The 23,554-nt window shown below is 38.5% G+C and overlaps 1 protein-coding gene and 1 long non-coding RNA gene across 3 annotated transcripts in view; one reads left to right on the top strand and one right to left on the bottom strand.

Annotated features, from left to right (window-relative positions):
- CRPPA (CDP-L-ribitol pyrophosphorylase A) overlaps positions 1 to 23,554 on the top strand; it is a 397,343-nt gene that overhangs the window by 366,598 nt on the left and 7,191 nt on the right. The gene's annotated exons all lie outside the window — the stretch shown is intronic.
- LOC122438166 lies at positions 8,715 to 22,998 on the bottom strand. The gene is made up of 3 exons (XR_006268469.1): positions 22,714 to 22,998; positions 17,616 to 17,676; positions 8,715 to 9,487 (listed from the first exon to the last, which is right to left on the bottom strand). It is a non-coding gene; the product is annotated as an uncharacterized LOC122438166 (long non-coding RNA).

Raw genomic sequence — 23,554 nt, 5'->3', positions numbered from 1 at the left:
GATGCTGGTGAATGCTATGCATTTCGGTGCCGTCCCAAACGCCTCCCCCAACCAGTGAACATCACATGGGCTTCAGTCGTGTCTTTAATTGCCTTCTGAGCAACATTTTTATACTTGGATATCTCACTATTTATATTTAGTTACATTAAACTTAATCAAAACCTGAGGTTATACTTTCTCCCCAAATTTGACTTGTTGCCCAAGTTCATGTCTTGTCAGTGTTACCAGAACTTGCTCCTCTTCATCTTTTGAAGTTGTGCCCCCTTTTATTTAAACATGTCCCCTGTGTCACTGCCTGCCTCGTAACTGTCCATTAAATTGAGGCTTTCTTCATTTCTCCTGCCATCACTTTAGTTTATGCCCTCATCACTATGAGGCACTCAGACCTTGTATGCCACCCAAGCCAGCAAACCACTTACCGTTTCCTGATCACGCTCTGCTTTTTTGTCTTATGCTTTTGAACATGCTGTTGCTGCCTGATGGGCTCTATTATTACATATTTTACACACGTTTACTTCTTCTACATCTATGCTTATGTCATATATAAGCTACTATATATCTGCTATTATAGAACTTATAGTATCTTACTGCCTTAAGAATAGAAAGCATCCTATACATATCTCTCTTTTCTTTGAATTTTGGCTATTAAATATGGGTAACAGGTATAAAATAATTTTATTTAAAAAAGTGTCAGTTGCTCAGTTGTGTCCAACTCTTTGCAACCCCATGGACAGTAACCCACCAGGATCCTCTGTCCATGGGATTCTCCAGGCAAGAGTATAGGAGTGGGTTGCCGTGCCCTCCTCCAGGGGATCTTCCTGACCCAGGGATCGAACGCATGTCTCTTAATTCTGCTGCAGTGGCAGGCAGACTCTTTACCATTAGTGCCGCATAAAGAATTTAGGCAAGCTTGATACTGAATGGGCCTCCCAAATTTTCTTTCCTTTCGTAAGCCATAAGTATAAGGCCTTCTCATCTGCCCTCCTGACCCATACTCTGTCCCTGCTTCTCCAGCAAGTAGGATCCACCGTTTGTCTGTTGCTCTGGCCCGGCATCTTAGTACACCTTACTGTTTGCAGTCAGGTTTTACTCTAGTTTACATTTTACTTCAGTCTTTTCCTCAGGGTTATGAAGAATTCAAACAAGCTCTTGCAATCTTTTTTATTCATCTGCTGCTTTAATGGAAGCTAAGCTCCACCTGGTGGTAGAATTCACTTCCTTGTTTGGACTGCAGTGCCTGCAATGAGATCGATTCAGTGGGGGAAAAAGTGTGTACACATTTTTATGAATGCAAGTATACATTATTACATATGTATGTGAGTGTGTGTTTTGCAGGGTTTCCTCTGTCACAGAAGTTGTGAAATATGTTTGTTCTTTATTTTACTGACATTGACAGTTTGAACACGGCATTCAGCATTTGGGAGCTTCCCAGGTGGCTCAGTAATAAAGAATCTGCCTGCTAACATAGGAGCTGAAAGAGATGCGGATTCAGTCCCTGAGTTGGGAAGGTCCCCTGGATGAGGAAATGGCAAACCACTCCAGAATTCTTGCTTGGGAAATACTGTGGACAGAGGAGTCTGGCAGGCTATAATCCATGTGATCGTAAAGAGTTGGACATGACTGAGCCACTTAGTACACATTCAGCATTTGTTTATTATAAATATTTCATGATATTCAGACTCTTAGCAATGACCAGAATGATCCTACTGTGCTCATCACAAACCAAATATTTTCCCCCACCACTGTCTGATACCAAAATTGTTTCTTGCAAGGACTTGCTTTATATTTTAGTAGTAAAGAAAGTATGTTTAAAGGCCTTCATGACTCATAGAAAATTATAAAAATAAAATGGAGAGGTGTTTGAAAGTATGAACTCAAGTCAAATTTTAAAGCAGGATAGTCCAGCCCTCCACTCAGTACACAAGTATGTGCTTCTCTCTCGCAAACAGGAGCAGTATCAAATTTACCTTTTATGTTGAGTGGTGTTTTGTAGCATTTAGCTTTAGAAAGACCAGAAAATGAGCCAGAATTTACACATTGGAAGCTCTGCAGCTGCATTAAACCCACAGATGTGTTTTTTCGTGTTTCTCCTAAAATATGAAATAGTCGCCTCTGTTTGAAAATTGGAAAATTTTATTATAAAAATGCAGCTGTCAAATGATGAGAGGTCTTTTTTTAATCACAAATCTAGTGATCTCAGTCTGAGCAGTAAGCACCCATCTACAAAAGATGAGGCGCACACTCTAATTTTCCATAAGCTTCACTACTCCTTAATGTATCACATTCTGCCTCCTTTTTTTTATTGCCTGTCTTCTGTAGGCATGGGCATTTATGACTACTGGCATTCTTTCATCTTTGATGCCTATCTGAGAAATTCATGTCCTAGGTGAATTCACCTTCATTTTTGAAGGTAAAAATGAAGAAAGGTCAGTAACCATCAAAAAAGTGAAAGAAACAACCCAAACAAAAGATGTAAAATTGCTTTCTCTGGAATTTTGCAGAGCGCCCCACTGGTGGCTTCAGTATACTCCCAACAGTGTCATATTTAAGGAAAAGGCCTCTGGTGTTCAGTGGTAAAGAAACCAGCTGCCAATGCAGGAGACGTGGGTTGGATCCCTGCATTGGGAAGATCCCCTGGAGAAGAAGATGGCAACCCACTCCAGTATTCTTGCCTGGGAAATCCCATGAACAGAGAAGCCTGGTGGGCCACAGTCCATGTGGTCGCAAAGAGTTGGACACGACTTGAGCAACAACAGCACTTTTCCTAACTACGGGCTGAGACATTTCAAAGGTTTCATTTTCCTTCAACTATAAACCCCTGGATTGAAAAATATCTGAAGTTATACTATTTGATATTTTCTTTGAGAGTATTTTAGTTGTTAGGCTAAAATCTAGGCACCTACATAAATATATTTGCCTTCTCCAGCCAATCAACCACTTCCTGAACAGTGAATATTACACTAAGCTGGTGTTGCCCAGCCTTCCTAACTCATCCCCATCTAATGAACCACTTTCATCCCCCTACACTTTTGCAATTTGCATTTTGCATCTCCCTTTAAAAGGATGCCTCTTCTATGGTTAGTAGTGACCATGTTTTGACTATCCTCACCAGTTGTGGTTGGTTGGCAGAATAACAACCCCCTGCAACGATATCTCTATCCTAATGCCCATAACCTATAAACACATTACATTACATGGTAGAGGACGATTAGGATTGAAGATGAAATTAAGACTGCTTGTCAGCTGACCTTAAATAGATGGCCCTGGATGAATTTGGTAGGCTCTTATATTTTAAGGACTACCGTCATTATGATGATGATGGAAATAGCCACCAGGAGGAGAGTCATAGATGTGTGACTACAAAAGAGTAATCAGGATGATGCAACACTGCTGGCTTTGAAAAGAAGGGGCCATATCAAGGCATGCTGATGTCCTTTAGAAGCTGGAAAAGGCAAGGAAACAGATTTGCCTCTACAATTGCAGCCTGGCTACATTGTAATTGTAGACCCTCACATCTATCCTATAAAATTATTAAGATGATATGTTTGTGCTGCTTTAAGCCACCATGTTCATGGTAATTTATTATAACAAGAATGAAAAACTAGCAAACCAGCAAAGATGTTTTATTTGAAGTTTGCTCTCTGAAGCTTTTGTTATTAAAAAAAATTTTTTTTAAGAGAGAAATTATACCAAAGAAATAACTTTTGGATCAGTGCAAAATTCTTCCTGCTTTCTTCTCCTCTCCCTTGTCTTGAGAATCACTGCTTTAACCCCTTCCTTCCCCCACAGCAGAGAGAGAAGGTCATGGGGTCGTGGGTAAAGAACTGCGCTTCTACAGTGTATCAGGGAGGCAGGGGGTGGCCGATAGGAGACCCGTGGTTGAAAGAGCTAACACAAAGTAGAAGGCAACAAAAAACAAACAAACAAAAAAGCTCAACCTTTCTTTTATTTTTTTCCCAAGATTCCCTTAGTCTCTGCACCATAGAATATATAGTTTCTAAAATGACACTTGGACAGATTCTTATAAAAGTGATTTTGCCATCGTTTATCTAACATGCAGGAAGGCTACACTTTAGAGGGTGTCTTGGATTAACGATCATTTTGGCCACACTCTTGGCTATTCTGAGATGCGTGATGTTTGTTAGGAAGATTTTTTTTTTCTGTTGTTTTTGAACCAGAAAACCGCTGAACCATTTTGCAGCCCACAAAGACCGATGCTGCATACATTTTTCCATGAAATGACAGCACAATAAGAAACTGTCTTGGCCTATATATTGTCATTGACAGGCACTTAACACATGCACGTAACTAGAATTCATTGTAAAGTATCAGCCTGAAAACAAAACTTTCTCACATAAGCTTATAAACTTTCATGATGCTATTTTCCAGAAATTTTAACAAGCTCAAATTAGTAAGGACCAGACTAATTTCACTTATCGTCTTGGTATTCATGCCATTGAACATAATGCATTATATATAGTAGCTGCTCAATATACAGATCGATAGATACATCCATCTTTGCAATATATTGGCACCTTCTCTAATTTAGCCAAAAGAAGGATACAAAACTGTTGATTTGTTGTCTCAGTTTTACTCTGAGCTTCTCAGAGTGTAATTTCTCCAAGCTCAAGGTGACCCTAGAATGTAAAGGTAAGTATTTTTCAATATGGCCTCTAAATGTTAGACAGCATTATTCAAAGACACCAAATACCTTTCACACACAGAAGGGAAATTGAAGAGATGGCATGACAACCTTCAAAAGGCAATATGTAAAAGACTTGTAAAGGGTTGTGCATGATTGCCCCCAAAATTGTTGCTATCTTAGAGCCTACCCCCCCACCCCGACTCCTTTATAAGGGTCTGTGAAGAAGTGTGTTTAGTCCCTGATGCTAAGATCCTTATACTTTTACATCTGTCTGTATAGAAAATCATCTGTGGATCTTGTTAAATACCAGCATGTTGCTTATCACCGACTCAATGGACATGAGTTTGAGTAAGCTCCAGGATTTGGTGATGGACAGGGAAGCCTGGCGTGCTGCAGTCCATGGGGTTGCAAAGAGTCAGACACGACTGAGCGACTGGACTGAACTGAACTGTTGCTTAACACACAGCATCCCTAGAAATTAAAATTGGATAGACCTTGGGTTACACCATGGAAGTTGTTTTGTAAAAATTGTATGCATGCGTTGGTGACATCACAGGCCAGGCTGAGAAATGTTGCTTAGCTTGTTTGACATGCTTATATTGTTCGCTTGTACAAACACCATTGTGTGTTCAAGCACTTTAACCTACAAAGAAAACCACTGCTCTCCAGTTGACTATATCCGCACATCTCTCTGCCTCGCACCTGCCCCCTCCCCAGTTGTGTGATGATTTTACAGACACGCTTACCCCCCTGCCCCAAACCTAGGGTAGATACAATTATAAGTATTATCGTAGGTAAAGCCCTATAATTCTCTTCTAGGGTAGGTGGCACTTTGCTTCTGAAAAGGGCTGAGCTTCCTTTTCTGCGGCTTCGGGGATCTGGGCTAGATAAGTGTGTGTTTTCCGTGTTCCCATCTCTTTAAACGTGCCTCTTCCCTCCCTCATCGACAGTACCCTGTCTCCAAGGTTTTCCTCACCATGACACAGCTTAAGAGCTGTCCTAAACCTCCTTTCTCTCCACACCTTTCCTGACTTCCTCTGACCACAAGAACACTTCTACCAGCAGCAGATAATCTGAAAGGCAAGTGAATCTGTCAGCTGGCATATGTGGGGATGAGTAAGTATTGGTGCACGCCCGCGGTAAGCCCAGGACATCGTCCTCGGGGCTAGAGAGCAAGGCCGAAGCGTCTGCTCAGTGGTAGGTTTTGTGCTAGCGCAAAGGGGCAAAGGGCAGAGGGATTTTCTGCTCAAAGGGTATTAACACACTGGTGTGGCTTTCAGCATGGAGCCTTCTAAATCAGGAGAATTAGAGGGTACACGTAGGTACACCTGTCCCTGTACTAAGTCCTGCGGCTTTGTTCAGATGTTTGCTTCACCCTTTGGACAGTAAGACCCTTGAGATCGTCTGGCTTCACACAGGCTTTCTCTGCTACTGTGGACTGGTGAAAAATAACCGGTTGCACTAGTTCTTCCACCCACATAGAAATTAATAATGTAGTTTCAACATTTGTTAATTCAAATTAACAAATATTTATTGGGCATCTTTGTCTCCATAAACTCTTTGCTATTTGGTACAACACTCAGTTGTGGATTTGATGGGCAATGGCATTATATGATGGCAAATAAAGCAATGATTTTATGTTTGTAATTTTATGGATGGTTAACAGCGCGTTCTTATTTTGTTAACCCTGCCTAGGACAATATATTTGTCAAATAGCTTTTTAATGCTATTATTACCCTTTTCAGTGGCAACTCCTAGGGTGAGATAGTTTATGAATTTATGATGGGCAAAATGGAAAAGGGAGTAAACTCTTACAATTTCTTCAAGAGGTCTAAAAGTGCATGATGGAAAGACTGGAATCTGCTCTGATAGAAAGGTAACTTGCTAGCAACAGTTATCCCAAGATAGAAACAGTAGCTTTCTTGAGGGAATGAAACAGGTCAGACATGATCTGGGTGCCTCTGAGGTTCCTGTTTCGCAGGCATGGTTGACAATAATGTGCAAAGACCCATCTCGCTGAGGATCAGGCGAACCCTGAAGCTCACAATGCACTGGAGTGTGTAAGGAGATAGCTGAACTTTCCCTTTAAAAAAATGCCCACCGGACCAGGCTCCTCTGTCCCTGGGATTTCCCAGGCAAGGAGTCGGCTGCCGTTCTCTTCTCCAACACCAGAGGGAGTATAACATCGTAAATACACCCTTTGCGTTGCTGCTTTCCTTCTGAGCAGCACCACCAGCAGAGCAAGAGTCAAGTGCAAATATCTAGAATCTGTTTCATACTTTTAAAAATGTTTTTCTCATTAAAATATTATGGAACATTTTGATAAGCAAGGAAAATTTTCTTCATAAATAATTAGTGCAGTATATAGTATCTAACGGTAATATTTTTATTTGTGTAGGTAAAGAATTCACAATTTTAAATGACTGGTGAAAATAGAATCCAGATCACTTATTTGTGGTTATCAGTGTAAAACATCTTGGTTCTACATGGAGTAGAACATTTTGTTAGGCCTGTTATTGTTGTTTTATTTGCCATGGATATAATTCCATATTTTCCTTGTAGTCTACCACTTTCTGTTATAGCTTTCCCAGACATTTAAGGTAAAATGTTTTGCTGGACAATTGATATAATTACACAGAATCAAAATCAAATGTTTCATTCTTAAAGAATGAAGCCTGCCTGTCTTAGAAAAATTAAAAATGTCTGTTTTTCAGAGATAAAAGCATGTTCATTCTCATTCCAGTATAGATGGTTTTGCATTTGCATTTACCTCTTTTTTTCATATTTCTGTTTAAGTTTTTTCAAGTTTCTGTAAATAACTTAAAATATTAAGTTTTGACATTAGTCTCCAACTTCTGTTTTGAACTTTACATGTTTGAATATTAGAAGATAAAGTTTAAAAATATAATTTATTTTGAAACATTAACCATTAAAACATCAAAAGTTCCAAAGTAAAATATGTATGAAAAATTGAGATATCAGCCTTTTATTGGTAAAATATATTCTAAACTAGGATTTACATAATCTTCTTCAAGAAGAAAGAAGCACATGTATATTTCAAATATATTTTAGTTTCTTAGCGTCTTGAAATGCATTTCTAACAGATTTTTTTTAAAAATCGCCTTACTGTCAGCATCACTGGTCACAAAATGTACTTTTCCTAACTTCTCTAGTTCATTGAAAAATGTTACTTCTATTTAAAATGAGAGTATTCTTTTTCTTTTCCATTGCAATTAAAAAACACACATGCTGGCAAGTGATACGTCAGTGTGGAAACAGTCACTTTGATTCTGCTTTGCCTTCTAATAAGTGACGTGGGTAGGGGTGACTTCTTGATGTGCTGTTTTGTTTCTTTCTTCCGTCTGCCACTGCATGCCTGAATGATGTGCCAGGTCAGCGCCTCTATCACTCTGTATGTGGATGAAACCAATATCCAGCCTTCCTCAAAAGCCAGGCTTGTTTGTTATACTTTTGTTTTATTTATATTTAGAAAAATTTAGTAAGACATTAATACATACTTGTAAAAAACCAAAAATGTAATATGTAAATACTGATACTGAAGGACACATTAAAAGGCAATTTTTCTCCTCCTCTTAGGTTTTGTTATCCCTCTGGTACAATTTGAATCTTATTTTCTAACACATGCGAACCAGTATGTATATATGTGTATGTGTTTGTATGTGTTTTTATACACGTGTATTTCTGTTGCCTTTTTTTGAACAAAATGGAATCATATGAAAAATATTCTTCCATGACCTGCCTTTTTTTTTTTTTTTACTAACAATGTATTTTTAAGATATTCCGTTTCAGTACTTAAGGAATTACCTTTTTATAATTGCATAAAAACCTGTATTTTATTTAGATTCTGGTTTCCTCCTCACATTTAAATTGTCTCCAGTATTGCATTATATCAAATAGTGCTGCCATGCAGGAATTTGAATATTGTCTTTAGAATCTTGTGCATTTTCTACGTTTTTGTAGTTAAAACACTATAGATGCCGAAAACATGGCTGGCTAATTATTTACTTTTTATTCGTGGCCTAGTTTCACAAGGCTTTTAAGATGTCTGTGTTTTAACATTGCTCCGTGTCTCTGAAGGGTGTTTACTTTTATCAACAAAACAGGTTGATTGCCAACAATCAGATTTCAGAACAAAAAATGCTAATTTATCTGAGTATTTCTTCACTAGAAAGTGAAAGAACATTTATTTTGATAATTCAGGTGGAAAGCTTAAGATTGGAGTTTAAAAAAAAAAATCCTGTCAGGGAATTAGTAAAATTTGTGTGACTTTAGATCAGGTTGATCATATATGAGATAAACTATTGGATGTTAATAATTTTGTTGTTAATTAATAGCAGGAATTGAGTTGTGAGGTAAAAATGACTTGAGCACCCACTCTAGAGTACTCTGTAGTAATTAAAAGCAACAAACTAGATGTACAGCAAATAACATGATATATTGTGAGAACTCTGGGTGGAATGAATAAAATAATTTTTTAAATGAATCAAATTTTTATAAATCAGTAACCTTGATAGATTATTAGGTTAGAAATCAATGCACTTCATATTAAAATATATACAAAACATTATTATACAAGAATTCCTAGGAGTTCAAGGTATCAAATATGTTAACATGGTTCTAAAAGGAAAAGTCAAATGGGATTGGGGAATAGATATCAAAACACAATCATCTAAAATTCAAAGAATAAGTAGTGAGGTTGTGCTTTCAGGATTTTTTGGATACTGAAGTGCCTTTTTGTTGAAATGAGTGGTTTATTTCCCATGAACATTTCCTAAATTGACTTGTTCTTTGAATGTTGTTTTCCTCTGAACTTGCCAGTTCCTAGAATGGGCAGAAAAGATTCAATATTAATATTCCTCAAATTCAGTGATGAAAATTAGTGTCTAGCTACCCCTCTGTGGCTGGAAATGATGGTGTGTTTCAGAAATAACTATAACTAGGGGTCACTGCTCAAGGTGGTTAAATTGCTTGAAAAATGAAGCTACATGACTTTATCGAAACTTTCTTGCAACGTGAGCCCAAAGTAGCGGCACCAAATCAGCCCAGGTACCTAGCTGTTGGAACCCTCCATTCAGACTATCTGAGATGTTCCAGGAGCTGAGAGCCGGGCCTCAGAGTGGGTAGAATTGCCCCGGAGGCCAGGTCCAATCTTGAGAAAATGATAAAAGCAAAAGGCTGAAGCTTACGCAGCACTCCTCTCTGTGCCAGGCCGGCTCTCAGCACTGTGTGCTAACCGCTCGGCCTTCACAGCAAAGCTGCTGGGAAGGTGAGATGGTCGGCACCACCTGTCCAGTGCGGTGGGCTCCAGTGGGCTTGCAGAAGCAGTGAGGAAACAAATCCAAAGGCCCGGGAGGAAGGCCTGGAGAGATGAGGATGGAGGGCTAGGTCTGGAAGAAGGGGCTGGGAGAAATCCCCAGGGGTGGAGGCCGGGAGGGTTATGTGTATTCTGCTTGTGCGCTGGCCTCACTGGGTGGAGGCAGGGGGTCGGGGGCTTCCCAGGCCCCGTGTATAACAGGCAGCGTTTAGTCGTCTTCATCCCTGGAGCCTCGGAGCGGAGTTCAGAAAAATAAGGTCGGCGGCCTTGAGGAGGCAGCCAAACCGGGATGCTCGCAACGTGATATTCTTTGTTTCGCTGAGGTTGGCGGCCCTCTCTCTGTGTCTCCTTTCTGGATAATGAAAAACCCCAAACATCAAGAGCCGGATGTTTGAATGTTTTTAAACCTTGTAATTTTGTAAATTGTCTGTTCCTGGTCCCCTTCCCCATCCTCTTGCCCCAGCTGACAGCAGGGTGCTTTCGCCTTCAGTTTCTTAGCCTCGGATGAAGAAAGTATGACTCGCATTTGTTTTCTCAGCAAGGTGATGGCAAAAGGATATTTATAGCGTGGAGGAATTTTTATTCTCACTCAGACATCTCGGATGAGTAGTATATTTCAGACCCCGGAGCTCCAGGGTATCTCTCTTCTGCTGAGATAATAAAATTGATCAGATGTTTTGAGGTTAAATAAACTGTTGTAATAATCTGGCAGCTGCCTGCTGGTTGTGGTTTTCAAAAGCAATTACTCACTCTGGAGTCAACTTTGAACTCCCCATTTTAATTGAAAAGGCTAATTGTAGGCTATTGCTCCTGATTTAGCATTTCATTTGGCAGATTAGGAAGTAAAAGGACTTTGGGAAGGGAGGGGAGAGGAAGAGAAAGTAAGCAGGAGTGTTGCCGAGCTCAAATTCCTGTTTATACACGAGTGTTTTCACACGCGGCACTCTGTATGCTGACTGGAGAAACAGCAGTTGGACTGCAAAGGCTCTGCGACAGCTGTCTGAGCCTAGTCTTCGCAGCTCTGATTCTGAGCTTGTCTGCTTTTCTGTCTCCCTCTGCCTCTCCTCTATGCTTCCTCCCTCCTCCCTCTCTCCGGTTCATTTCTTCATTTTAATTCAGATGTGAAACTGCAGAAATAATTTTAGAGAATACGATCAGACCATGATTCTGGGTCTGAAGAGGAACTTATTTCTCAAATTCTTGGAGATGCTAATATAGGTAGAGACTGCTATCTGTTTTTCGCTACCATTTAAAATCAGCAAAAGAGAGAGAGGGAGTATTGATATGAATGCCCACTTTCCTATGGGGATCGTGAAGAATCAGATTACAAGACAGATACCAAACATCCAAAAAGAAATATAGCTATACCCAAATTTACATCCTGGACAATTAGCATTATTAACATGGCCAGAGCATTGCTTTTAGAACTGAGCTGAGAAGTGTGAGAATTTGTGTTTCTGCAGTCTTGTCCCCAACTAAAAGCAAATATAGTACTTTTATATTTACTGGGCAAAGATGATTCTATGCATTTTAGAGAAATACAACCTCTAAATTAAAATATATATATATATATATTTATATATATGCACATATATGACTCCTTTGGACTTCATGCATTTAGATCAGTTGGCAAGCTGTGCTGGGAATTTCCTGTGAGTCTGATAAAATATCGATGGCCTAGACTAAGGCTGAAATGAAAGGCATGAATATATTAATTCTTTAATTTTACATTATGTTTCAAAATTCTAGTTACTTATGACTTGAAAATCCACTTTATTTTTAGACTTCTGTGGAATGTAGACTTGGCTCATCACAGTTCTGTTGATATTTTCATTGACTTCATAAATAGAATTTAATCTGTATGCATCAGCTCTCTGATCTGTAAAAATAAGATAAATATTCTTCCCACACACTTTGCACTCAGAACTCCTCTGCTGAAACAATAAACAGGGTTGTAATATATGAATGGAGTATTGCTTCAGAATCTGATGTCTTTATCAACAACAAAGAAGAACTGACATTTATTTGGTGTTTCAGTATCAAATTTGAAGATACTACAGTTAATGAAAAAAAGAAACATCTGTGTTAATATTATGGGGATTATTCTGAAATATGGGTATCAGTGGAAATGTCAGCTGCCTGTTGCATGATTTCCAAGAGCCATTTTTTGTGATTCCAATGTTCATAGAGATCCTCAAGCAAAAATGATTCAGAGAGGAAAAGGCCTTACTGGTGGGAAAACTTCAATTAAACACACTTAGTTCTTTGAAAATATTTTAAAATCAAATCTATTTGTGTATTTATACTCTCTACTTTTGGCAAAGTACCTTCCTTTAGAGAGTAAGGAAAAAAGATGACTTTTGTGGTAAGATTAACGAAACTTTTTTTTTTGTTTTTTGTTTTTTCTATGAAAGATAAGATTGGGGGGAAAAAAGTTAAGCTTTTTAGACGATATTATTAGAGGCAGAATTTAAACACAGTGGATTCATACTTTAGTCATGGAAAAGATTCAGATTTGAAGAAGGAAAAAATTTAGTTACATGATGGTTTCTAAAAATACTGTGAGATTGTGGAGGTAAATCAGTGTTTCCCATTTCATGACCTTAGAATCTGAAGAATACATGTCTGAAATGACAATTCTAGAGTCTGAATCTCAACAGCAAAACAAAACCAAAAGCCCTTCTACATGATGGTGTAATAGTCATTTCAGAACACTGCTCTGTAAACACAAGATGGGGTTTATACCTCAACTAAATTGCCTGCTCCAGACCTTAGCCCTGTGACAAAATCCTGATAAACCTCAATTTCCTCATCTGTAAAATACAGGGAGAATAGTACTACTTATCTTGCCGGATTCTAGTTAAGATTAAATGAGTGACTATTAACTAATTTCCTACTATTGACTTATTTAAGATAAATCTGCCCTAATATGTCCTAAGTACTATTCATTACTCAATAGCTCATACTCAATTACTATGAATTACTCAGTTATAATTCATTATAACCGAGCTTCCTCAAAATTAATCACAAGGGAATTGTAAAGATCAAAACACAAAGTCACATTTGACATGAAAAATAAAAGAACAGGTATATAAATCCATTATTTAAATTTGGATATATGGATGGACCTTTATTGTTAAAGCTCCTAGAGAAAGAAAAATGAGGGATGAGAAGAAACTAGGGTTTTAGAAATTCTTTCATGCCATTAGCAGAGATATATCATCATCAAATTATTAGGATAGAAAAAATTTCAAGCAGGAGTAACTTTGGGTCTTGAGATAATTTCTTATATTATTTCTAGAAACATATTTGGTTAGGGACTGATGGAAAATGTGTCTGTCTTCAAGCAAATGAAAGCTGGAATTGAACCGATGATATAGGTGAGAATATTACAACTACCAATGGCTACAGGGGTTTTATTGTGGTTAAACTCCATACTTGAATTTTTATACCATAGAAATTATTTAATCTGACCGCTGTGGAGGATAAGATAGGCTCTTCTCTTCTATTGTTTGGCATACAGACATATCAGTCCCTCACCATCAAAGTTACCTTCACTTTTACTCCCCACTAAAAAGGAATGGTGTTTGTATGTGGGGTGGGTGGGTGGGGTGTTGTCCCTTGAGAGGACTCACAGACTGGCATGCAGGTGGCCAGCTAGCTACCAGCTTCAGTAGGGTCAGGTTCACCGAGAGCATCACCCAGAGCAGAGACACGACTCCCAGCGTCTCCAGTTACGTGGTCCCTCTGCTCTTGGCTCTGGTAGAGGTTTGGTTATGAAGACGGCCTTTTGCTTTGCAGACGTACACTTGAGGCTTATTGGGATAATTTGCTGCAAAGAAACTCTGGCTACTGCTCAGGTGAAAGAGTTTTCTTTCCATACGGTTTCACTTTTCCTGGAGGTGAGATCCAAGAACGGCTATTTAATGGGAGAAGGAGGATTTCTCCACGACAACTTGTTAGAGTTTCTTTGTTCAGTTTCCTTTCTTTCATTTCGAGTTGATTGAGGAACATCAGATAGGATTCTGGTTTCACGCGGCATGCTTCTTGTCAACTCTCTTGCCTTTCACAGGCTGACTACGCAGGGACGTTTACAGCCCTCCCCTGGAGTCTGCCAGACCTAGGTGTTATGTGCCGTACCTCCAGGGATCATGACCATATGGTATTTTAGGGGAGGACACAGTTCATTTCAATGCAATTCCAATGAGCAGATTTCTTCGCTTTATTACACCATTGCATTTGGAGGCAATCCACCAGAGGCAGAATCTAACTCTCAAAGGAATGCTCTGCCCACTCTGTCCATTTAACAGGACATTTGGCTCAAGAATTGAGTCGGTTGATCACACATGTGCAACAGATGTGTGAGCATGCGTAGCGAAAATAAAAAATCAAAACTCCCAGCAGTGTACTATGGGGAATGTAGCAGAACTACTGGAAAACAGGACGCAGGGAAGTCTGGTAGGAAAACTTTGATTCTGGTTGTCAGAGGCAGTGTTTCTTATTAATCTTTGCCTCCTTTTGGAGGAGGACAAGGTATAGGTTTCCACTATTATTTTGCAGTGATTATTCATGTAACATGGTGAGGAAACTTGGTTCATTTTCACAGACCTCCTCATAGGAAGATATAATTCTAAATATTTTGACCAGGCTGTTTTCGGTGTGTGTGTGGGGTTGGGGGGGGGGGCGTGGGGCAGGAGGGGCTCATTCTCAGGAACTCAATGTTGGCATACTTCCACTGAAAAAAACCACCCATTTACAAGAGAGGATATCAGACATATACAGCCTTTCATCCATGCCCCACAGGCTCATATGGAAAGACAGAGCACCAGCTGTTTTTCTCATGGTGAATAAGGGTTACTTGGGGAAATCTCTCTTCCTGTTTTTATATGGACAACTAAATTGTTGCATAGCCAGTTAATTTTGGTTAGGTCAACAGCACAAGGTTAATTATTGGAACCTTCCTCTTTTGCCTGTGTAAGGGTAAAAGATTAATAGGAACCCAAAGAAGAAAATGAAATATGGTGACTTATTCTAGAAGTGCTGTTTATTTGGGAAATATAAATTTGGCTTTTATTATATCTGAAAGGATTGATACACACTCATCTTGGTCTTCTGGGAAATAGTAGAAGTTTGAAAAACTGACATGAATTAATTTGAAAACCTGAGTGATATGGAGTTAATCAGATTCAGAAGGATTTCCTGTTCAAATATTGAGGGGAAATATCACTTTTTTGCAATAGGAACATTTTTTAAAAACTAGAACAATCGGCATACCCATGAGATAACTTTGAAGTTCTCTTATACCTCAGTTTGTCTTGGATAGTTTTATTACCCCCCCCCACCCCTTTTTTAAAAACTAGGTCATGATGCAACATTCTCTTTCTAACCTTGGGTTCCATGAACACATCAAAGGACACATGGACTGGTTCCCTGCAATATACTATATTTTTATCCAGCTGCATATTATTATATAACCTCAGGATAAAGCAACTGTATCGCTGTTGATATATTCAACTTCTGTCCTTTGGATTTGGTCAGCACTGCGTGTGGAAGCAGAAACCCACCCTGTATTGTTATAAGGATGGTTTTTCATTCATGTCCTTGTTACCCTTAATAAACGTCTCAAAGAAAAATATGCTGCAACCGCCGCTCATAAAGAAGCAGAAAATGGCAAAACCACAGCATAGAAGGAAACCTATATGAAAACACTGGTTGTGTCTTCCTGGATACAGAAAACAAACAGAGCTTTTGAAAGAGTTTGCCAATATGTGCCTGCCAAATAAAATATTGTTTTATGAAGTCAGGAAAAAACTAATTTTAAAGGTTATTGTAGGTTATTTGTGGTCACTTCTGGTGTGCACACACCATGATGTCATCCTGAACTCTTCTCTATTTATATTTCAGTCTTAGAAGTCTTTTGTCTAAGACTTGATCTCAGCTACTAGAGACATTTAAAATACTCTTATTATTCAATACTCATAAAAATCTAGACCAAAAAAAAGTTAGAATAGATGGAAAAAAGTCCCAGCCAAGTCCAGGCAAGAAATCCTTCAGGCAGATCCATCTTCTGAAATCATACCTACGCCATAGACATCTCAGGACACAGTTGCTGGAGAACGTCTCAAGTGACTGGAAAGTAGCCACGTGTCCAAATGGCTATCCTGGAAGATGATTGCCTGTTGAGTGGGGGTAGATGGACCCCTGCAGAGACATCTCTTCTGAGGAAGGGGAGCAGGGGCTCCTTGGGCAGTCCAATTTCTCTCTCCTCCTGGGTGGACCACTTGCCTGTAATCCCCAGATACGTTTCACTTTGTTTACATGACCTCCTGTGGCAATTTCACTTCTTTTTTTTTTTTTTCAATGTAAGTATACATTTATTCCCTTCCATTTTTTAATCTAATGACCTCTCTCCGGAATTTCACTTCTTAACTGTAGCAGAGTTGATTTTTTTTGGTGGGAATTTTTTTGCTTGGAAAACCCCTCTTTGTTGAGGTAGTCTTCAGTAAACTAGGAAATGTCAAATAAACACTGGTTGAAGACAGACTAGAAGGCCAGTGAGAACAGTTGCAAATGGGGGAAGCTAATAAATCTCTTAAGAAAAAAAAAAACTGGCAATTAGAAAGAACATATAGTTCCACTGATATGGTGGAAAACTGACACTTTCAAATTTACTAGGATACCAAGCTGACATCCTTGGCATCATTTTCATATACATTCAAGTATTCAAAAAAAAAAAGGCTTTGAGCATCTTGATGTGTCAGGCACAGCGATGTTAGAAAACAAAGGAAATAAGTACGTTATAGATATTCAATACAGTGTGTGTGTGTGTGTGTTAGCTGCTTCAGTGTCTGACTCTTTGCAACCCTATGGACTGTAGCCCACCAGGCTCCTCTGTCCATGGAATTCTCCTAGCAAAGAAAACTGGAGTGGGTTGCCATTCTCTTCTTCAGGGGATCTTCTGACCCAGGGATCTGACCTGTCTCTGACATCTCTAGCATTAGCAGGTAGGTTCTTTACCACTAGTGACACCTGGAAAGCCCATTCAATACAGTACAACAGGGGAGAAGCCTGTGGTGTTGCTGGGATGAAGGAACCGTAATTTTAAATTCAGTGATCTGGGAACACCTCCCTAGGAGAGTGAAATGTAAGCAAACTGTAAAATTGTGGCAGGAGCGAAGCATGTTGCTAACTGCAGGAGAGTGTGGCAGGCAGAGGAACAGGAAATGATGAGCCCGAGCCAACGGAACACATGTGTACTGGCCTAACAGCACAAAGACCAGTGTCCACGCCGTGTATGTGAGTATGTTAACTTCATCTCTATGTGTGTGCAAGGGCAGACCTGTCCTCCATGCACAGACACACTTTAAAATGCACGAGAGAAAATACCATATCTTGCCAACATAATTTTGTTGCTAAATGCCAAGGTGTGCTATTTACGGTTCAGGTGTAGATGAACTGCTCTTTGAAAGTCTGCTCTTTGTGTGAGAGTGGAAAGCATACGCAGGTCCAGTGAAGTGAAACATGAATTCTGATGTATTTGTGGTTGTCACTGCAGTGATTATATTGTGCTAATATATATTTAATACTCCAAACCTATAAACATGTTTCATCATGAGGTTGGCAATGATTTCTTACCGATCTGTGCTTTTGGGGAAACCTCGTCTGTGAAATTCTTCTTTCTTCTCTCTTTGCATACCTTTGAAGATGAAATGAAATGCAAGATTCATTCAGTTCTGATAAAGTCAAGCTTTAGAAAATGTATAGTAAAGACAAGACATGGGAAAATGTGAAGAGGTAGTTAGATGACATAGGAAAATCAAAACTGGGATATCATTCATCCCTTTAGTGAAGTTCCCTACTGCACTGTTTGCCAATGTGGGATAGTTTTAGAAAGGTGTGATTTGGGGTTTCCATGTTACTGGGTTGCTATGTATTGGGAGGAGTCTCTTGGAAAGAAAATTGGAGGGGAGACTGAATTACAACTAGCAATAGGAAAACAAGACTGGAACTTTCCTTTTTCCTTCTTTCAGTTGTTGGAGGAAGAGAATACATTTGGCCCCTTGATGAGTTTATGCTCTTTGAGAAAGTATGCTGCTGTTTCATTGATAAGTTGTGTCCAACTCTTTTGTGACATCATGGACTTTAGCCCACCAGGCCTCTCTGTCCATGGGATTTTTCAGGCAAGTGCACTGGAGTGGGCTGCCATTTCCTCCTGCAGGGGATCTTCCCAGTTCAGGGAATCAAACCTGTGTGTCCTGTGTCCCCCGCATTGGCAGGCAGATTCTTTACCACTGAACCATCAGGGAAGCCCCAACAAAGTCTGGGGAGCTGTGCCCTTCTGATGGCATGGGTGGCAAGGCACCCAAGAGGCATGTGCTTCCTCACCAGGGGACGTGTTTGTCCGTGGGTGTGTTCCAGTTAGGGCATACTGCTCTTCCGATGGCTGAGCTGCCATCTCTGAAGCCCTGGAGGGATCTCTAAATTCCAACTGTGCTCTGGCTACAGATTAGCTCGAATGATCCCAGGGACTTTCAGTGGCCTCTTTCTGGTCCTCCCCATGATGGACGTGCAGCTCAGCTGACGTGTAGTGATGATTATGAAATATTTCACAAGCTGTAGAAGAAACTTCCTGCAGCTCAGCTCTAGTGTTTAATTAGATTCTCTTCCTGTGAAGAAGAGATAGCATTGTACCTCATGATATGGGATAGCATCTATTGATGAAGAAGCAAAAACAATGTGGAGCGGAGGATGTGAGATAAGGTTGGGCAGCCACTAGTTAATTACATGAATGATATAAGTTCTGCACAAGAGTCATTTTATATCGGTTTTGTGTTATTTATTTATCCATCCATCAGTTTAGATGAAAGTGGTTCATTTTAATAGGAAAAAGATCACCTAGTACAGGAAGGTTTATAATGAAAAACAGTGGTTCTCTAATCCACATCTTTTTTCTACCCACAGTCCTGCTCCAAAGAGGCAGCTACTTGGAGGTTCTAATTTTGTGTTCTGCTACTTGTTTTTATTTTTAATCTAAAACATTTATTTCCCTAAGCCTACTCTTAAAAAAAAACTATTATTTTTTTAAGAACAGTTTAGGTTCACAGCAAAATTGAGGGGAAGTTATAGAGATTTCCCATAGACCCCGGCCTCACATATGCACAGCCTCCCCTGTTAATGAACGTCATCCCCTCCAGACTAGAACAGTTGTCACAATTGATAAATCTATATTAACATATCATAATGACCCAACGTCTGTGGTTCCCTCTTGGTTTTGCACATTCTATGGGTTTCAACAAGTGTTTAATGACAGGCATCATTATGTTATCACACAGAGGATTTTCAGCAGCCTAAAAATCCTTTGTGCTTTGTTTATTCCCCGTTCTCCCTCAACTCATAGTAACCACTGATCTTTTTATATCTCCATAATTTTGCCTTTTCCAGAATGCAATATAACTGAAATTATATAGTATGTAGGCTTTTCAGATGGGCTTCTTTGAGTTAGTAATACACATTTAAGTCTTTTCATGGCCTGATAACTCATTTCTGTTTAGTAATGAGTAATGATCTATTGCCTGAATGTACTGTAGTTTGTATATCCATTCACCTACTGAAGGACATCATGGTTGCTTCCATGTTCTAGAAATTATGTATAAATTTCTATGCACATATGTGTCAGGTATTCGTCTGGATATGTTTTCAACTTTTAGGAGTAAATAACCACCATGAAGTGTGATATTAGCTGTGGGCTCTTTTGTAGATTATTTATTAAGTTAAGGATGTTCACCCCCTCACTCACTGACAGTTTTATCATAAATGGGTGTTATTTTTGTGAAATGCTTTTTTATGTGTCTATTGATAAAATCATGTAATTTTTCTTTTTCAGTCTGTTGATGTGGTAGATTATATTGATTTTCAAAAGCGAAACTAGCCTTGCATATCTGGGATAAATCCCAATTTGTTGTGGTGTATAATTCTGTTAATACATTGTTGAATTCAAATTGCTAATATTTTCTTGAGGATTTTTGCATTTATGTTCATGAAAAATATTGATCTTTAGTTTTCTTAAGGTCTTTGTCTTGTTTCAAGATTATGGTAATGGTACCTTCAAAAGTGAGTTAGGAAGTAACTTTCTTTGCTTCTGTCATCTGAAAGAGATAATGGAAAATTGGTATAGTTTCTTCTTTAACTGTTTGGAAATATTTACCAGTGAACCCACCTGGGCCAGGTGCTTTCTGCTTTTGAAAGCTGTTAGCAATTGACTCAATTTCTTTAAAATAGATATAAATCTACTCAGATTATACAGTTCTCTCTGTGTGAATTCTGGCAAACTGTGTTTCATGGAATTGGTCCATTTCATCTAGGTTTTCAAACTGTTGGGAGTAGTGTTGTCCATAGTATTCCTTTATTACCCTTTAAATGTACACAGAATCTGTACTGATGCTTCCTCTTTCATTTCTGATGAATATATATCTCTCTTACTCTTAGTCTGGATAGAAGCCTATCAATTTTATTAGTCACTTAACACAACATTTTAAATTAACTATTGTTGTTTAGTTCTAAGTCATGTCCTACTCTTTTGTGACCCCATGGACTGTAGCCCACCAGGCTTTAATACAGGAGTGGGTTGCCATTTCCTTCTCCAGGGGATCTTCCTGACCCAGGAATCAAACCCACATCTGTGTCTGCAGGTGGATTCTTTACCACTGAGCCCCCAGGGAAGCTCCAAAATCAACTATAGTCCAGTACAAATTTTTTTTTTTTTTAATGAAAATACATTCGTGAATCTTTCTAAAGAAACAACTTCCCGATTCCTCTGAGTCTTTCCAGAGGAATCGGGTGGAGAGGGAAGTGGGAGGGGGAATCGGGATGGGGAATACATGTAAATCCATGGCTGATTCATGTCAATGTATGACAAAAACCAGTACAATATTGTAAAGTAATTAGCCTCCAACTAATAAAAATAAAGAAAAAAAAAAAAGAAACAACTTTTGGTTTCATTTTTATTCTCTATTGATTCCTTATTTTCAATTTTATTGATTTATGCTCTTTGTTGTTGTTAAGTTGCTCAGTCGTGTTTGACTCTCTCTGACCCCATGGACTGCAGCACGCCAGGTTTCCCTGTCCTTCATCATCTCCTGGAGTTTGCTCAGACTCATGCCCATCATCAGTAATACCATCCAGTCATCTTGTGCTCTGTCGTCCCCTTCTCCTGAAATCTTTTTTTTTTTTTTTTCTGCTTGTGTTGGTTTTAATTTTCTCTTTTTTTCTAGTCCACTGAGTTGGAAACTTAGATGGTTGACTTTTAAATCTTCCTTCTTTCTAATGTATGCATTTGATACTATAAATTTTCCTCCAAGCACTACCTTTTCTGCATCCCCACACATTTTGATAAGCTGGATTTTCATTTTCATTTTGTTTGAAATATTTGAAAATTTCTTTTGAGATTTCTTCTTTGACCCATATGTTATTCAGAAATATATTGTGTAATCTCCGTATATTTTGGGCTTTCCTCAAATACAGTTGTCTTTCCCAAATGTCTTTTGTGTTATTGATTTCTAGTTTAATCCCATTGTGCCGAAGAGCAGGCATTTAATGATTTCTGTCCTTTTAACTGTGTTTTAAAAGTGTGTTTTATGGCCCAGAATATCATCTATCTTAGTGAACTTTCCATGTAAATTTGAGGATATTTTTTTGTTGGATGAAGTAATATATACATGTTAATTATAATCCATTGATTGATGGTGTTGCTGAGTTCTGCTCTGTCTGAAATCAATATAGCTACTTTTGCTTTCTTCTGATTAGTGTTTTTATGGGATATTTTTCTCCATCTATTTACTATTAGTGTATATTCATCTTTATATTAAATGTGGCTTTCTTATAGACAGCATATACAGGATCTTGTATTTAGATCCACTCTGACAATCTCTATCTTTTGATTGCTGCATTTAGACATTCACTGTGATTACTGATAGAGTTGGATTAATATCTACCATGTCTATCATCATTTTCTAACAGTTGTCCTTGTTGCTGTTTTTGTCTGATTCTGCTATGTGTTGATTCTTCTGGTTTTCCTTCATGGTGCTTGATTTCCTACGTGTTTGGTGATTTTGAGTATGAGTTCAAATTTTTTGGAAGTTTATCTGGGAATTTTTTTAAGGCCTTGGTAAGCTTGGTATCCCTCGGAAAAGATACGAAGTTTCTGACTGCCTATACTTACTACTAATGTTGGACCACTTAAAAATAAATTCATGACTTAAAATTCCTTATGCATTCTAGATGATATATCATTGATTTGTAAAATTCATTGAGAAACTATTTGTACTTATGAATTCTTAAGAGAGTTAAATTTTTTTTAATTAGAGGATAATTGCTTTACAATGTGGTGGTGGTTTCTGCCATAAAACCACATGAATCGGCCATGGGTTTCCATATGTCCCCTCTGTCCTGAACCTCTCTCACCCCCTACCCTATCCCACCCCTCTAGGTTGTCACAGGGCACTGGGTTGATCTCTCTCTGTTATACCACACTACCCACTAGCTATCTGTGTTACATATGGTAATGTATATGTCTCAGTGCTATAAAGAGAGTCAATTTGTTTTTTTCCTCTGCCAGCACCAAGTGTCAATTCAGGCATTTTTTATTTTTATCATTAGCAGAAAAGATGTAGGTGGTGGTATTAGAAGTTGGAGGGGTGGGGTGAGGGCGGGGAGGTTTGTAGGAGACAGTGCTCACCTGTATATTAATCAAGAAGATGGCGCCATGTCTAGCCATAGGAAAATCATCTGTAAGAGGTCCATATTGGCTTGGCTCTGGGCTTTATTTTATGTTTCTCATGACGTGAAATCTTGAAAACTGTAGTTCAAGATTACCTGGGTTTAACAAATATCTTCAAGGTAAAGCCAAGTTTTTGCTTCACATAATCCTTATCTCTTTATAGCATACTCACACATTCAGCTGATGCTGTGTACACTGTATGCAGCATTTTTAGTTATTTTCAGGACAAGTTATGTTATGGTATCTAGGCCACCCAACTGCCACAAAATTCATTTTCCACATCCACTTTTTGTTGTTCTTTTAAAATTCTTTAATTTCTTTCACTGTTATGAGTGTATTCTTTATTGTTGTTGTTTTTGTTGTTATTGTTTTACTGTGATTTTAAGTGGGGTCCTACAAGAAAGGAAAGCAAATACATGTGCTCAAACTCCTTAAGCTACAAATTATTAAAAGTCAAACTTTAGTTAGAAACTGTTTTTTTTTAAAGAGAAGACAGTAACTATTAAAAATGAATATTTTTCATTAATTTGAAAGTGCAGTTTTAAGTAGATTAGTGATAAAGGTTTCTGTATTGGACTGGATATATGAATGTTTAGAATATAACAGTCAACATTATGCTACTGTGATTAGATATATTTATACAAGTATATACATAATTTGTTCTTTCAACAAGTTAAAAAATCTTAAGCATGTATTATATACCATATACCAAGTGAAGATATTCATAGAAAGTATGTTACTCAATATAAGAATTAGAATATTTTCATTTGAAATGTGTTTAAAGAATTGAATGAAGCAC

The sequence above is a fragment of the Cervus canadensis genome, chromosome 3 (assembly GCF_019320065.1).
Source record: "Cervus canadensis isolate Bull #8, Minnesota chromosome 3, ASM1932006v1, whole genome shotgun sequence".
NCBI classification, from domain to species: domain Eukaryota; kingdom Metazoa; phylum Chordata; class Mammalia; order Artiodactyla; family Cervidae; genus Cervus; species Cervus canadensis.
Note: the sequence above shows the minus strand (reverse complement) of the source record. Positions and strands in the feature narration are given on the sequence as shown.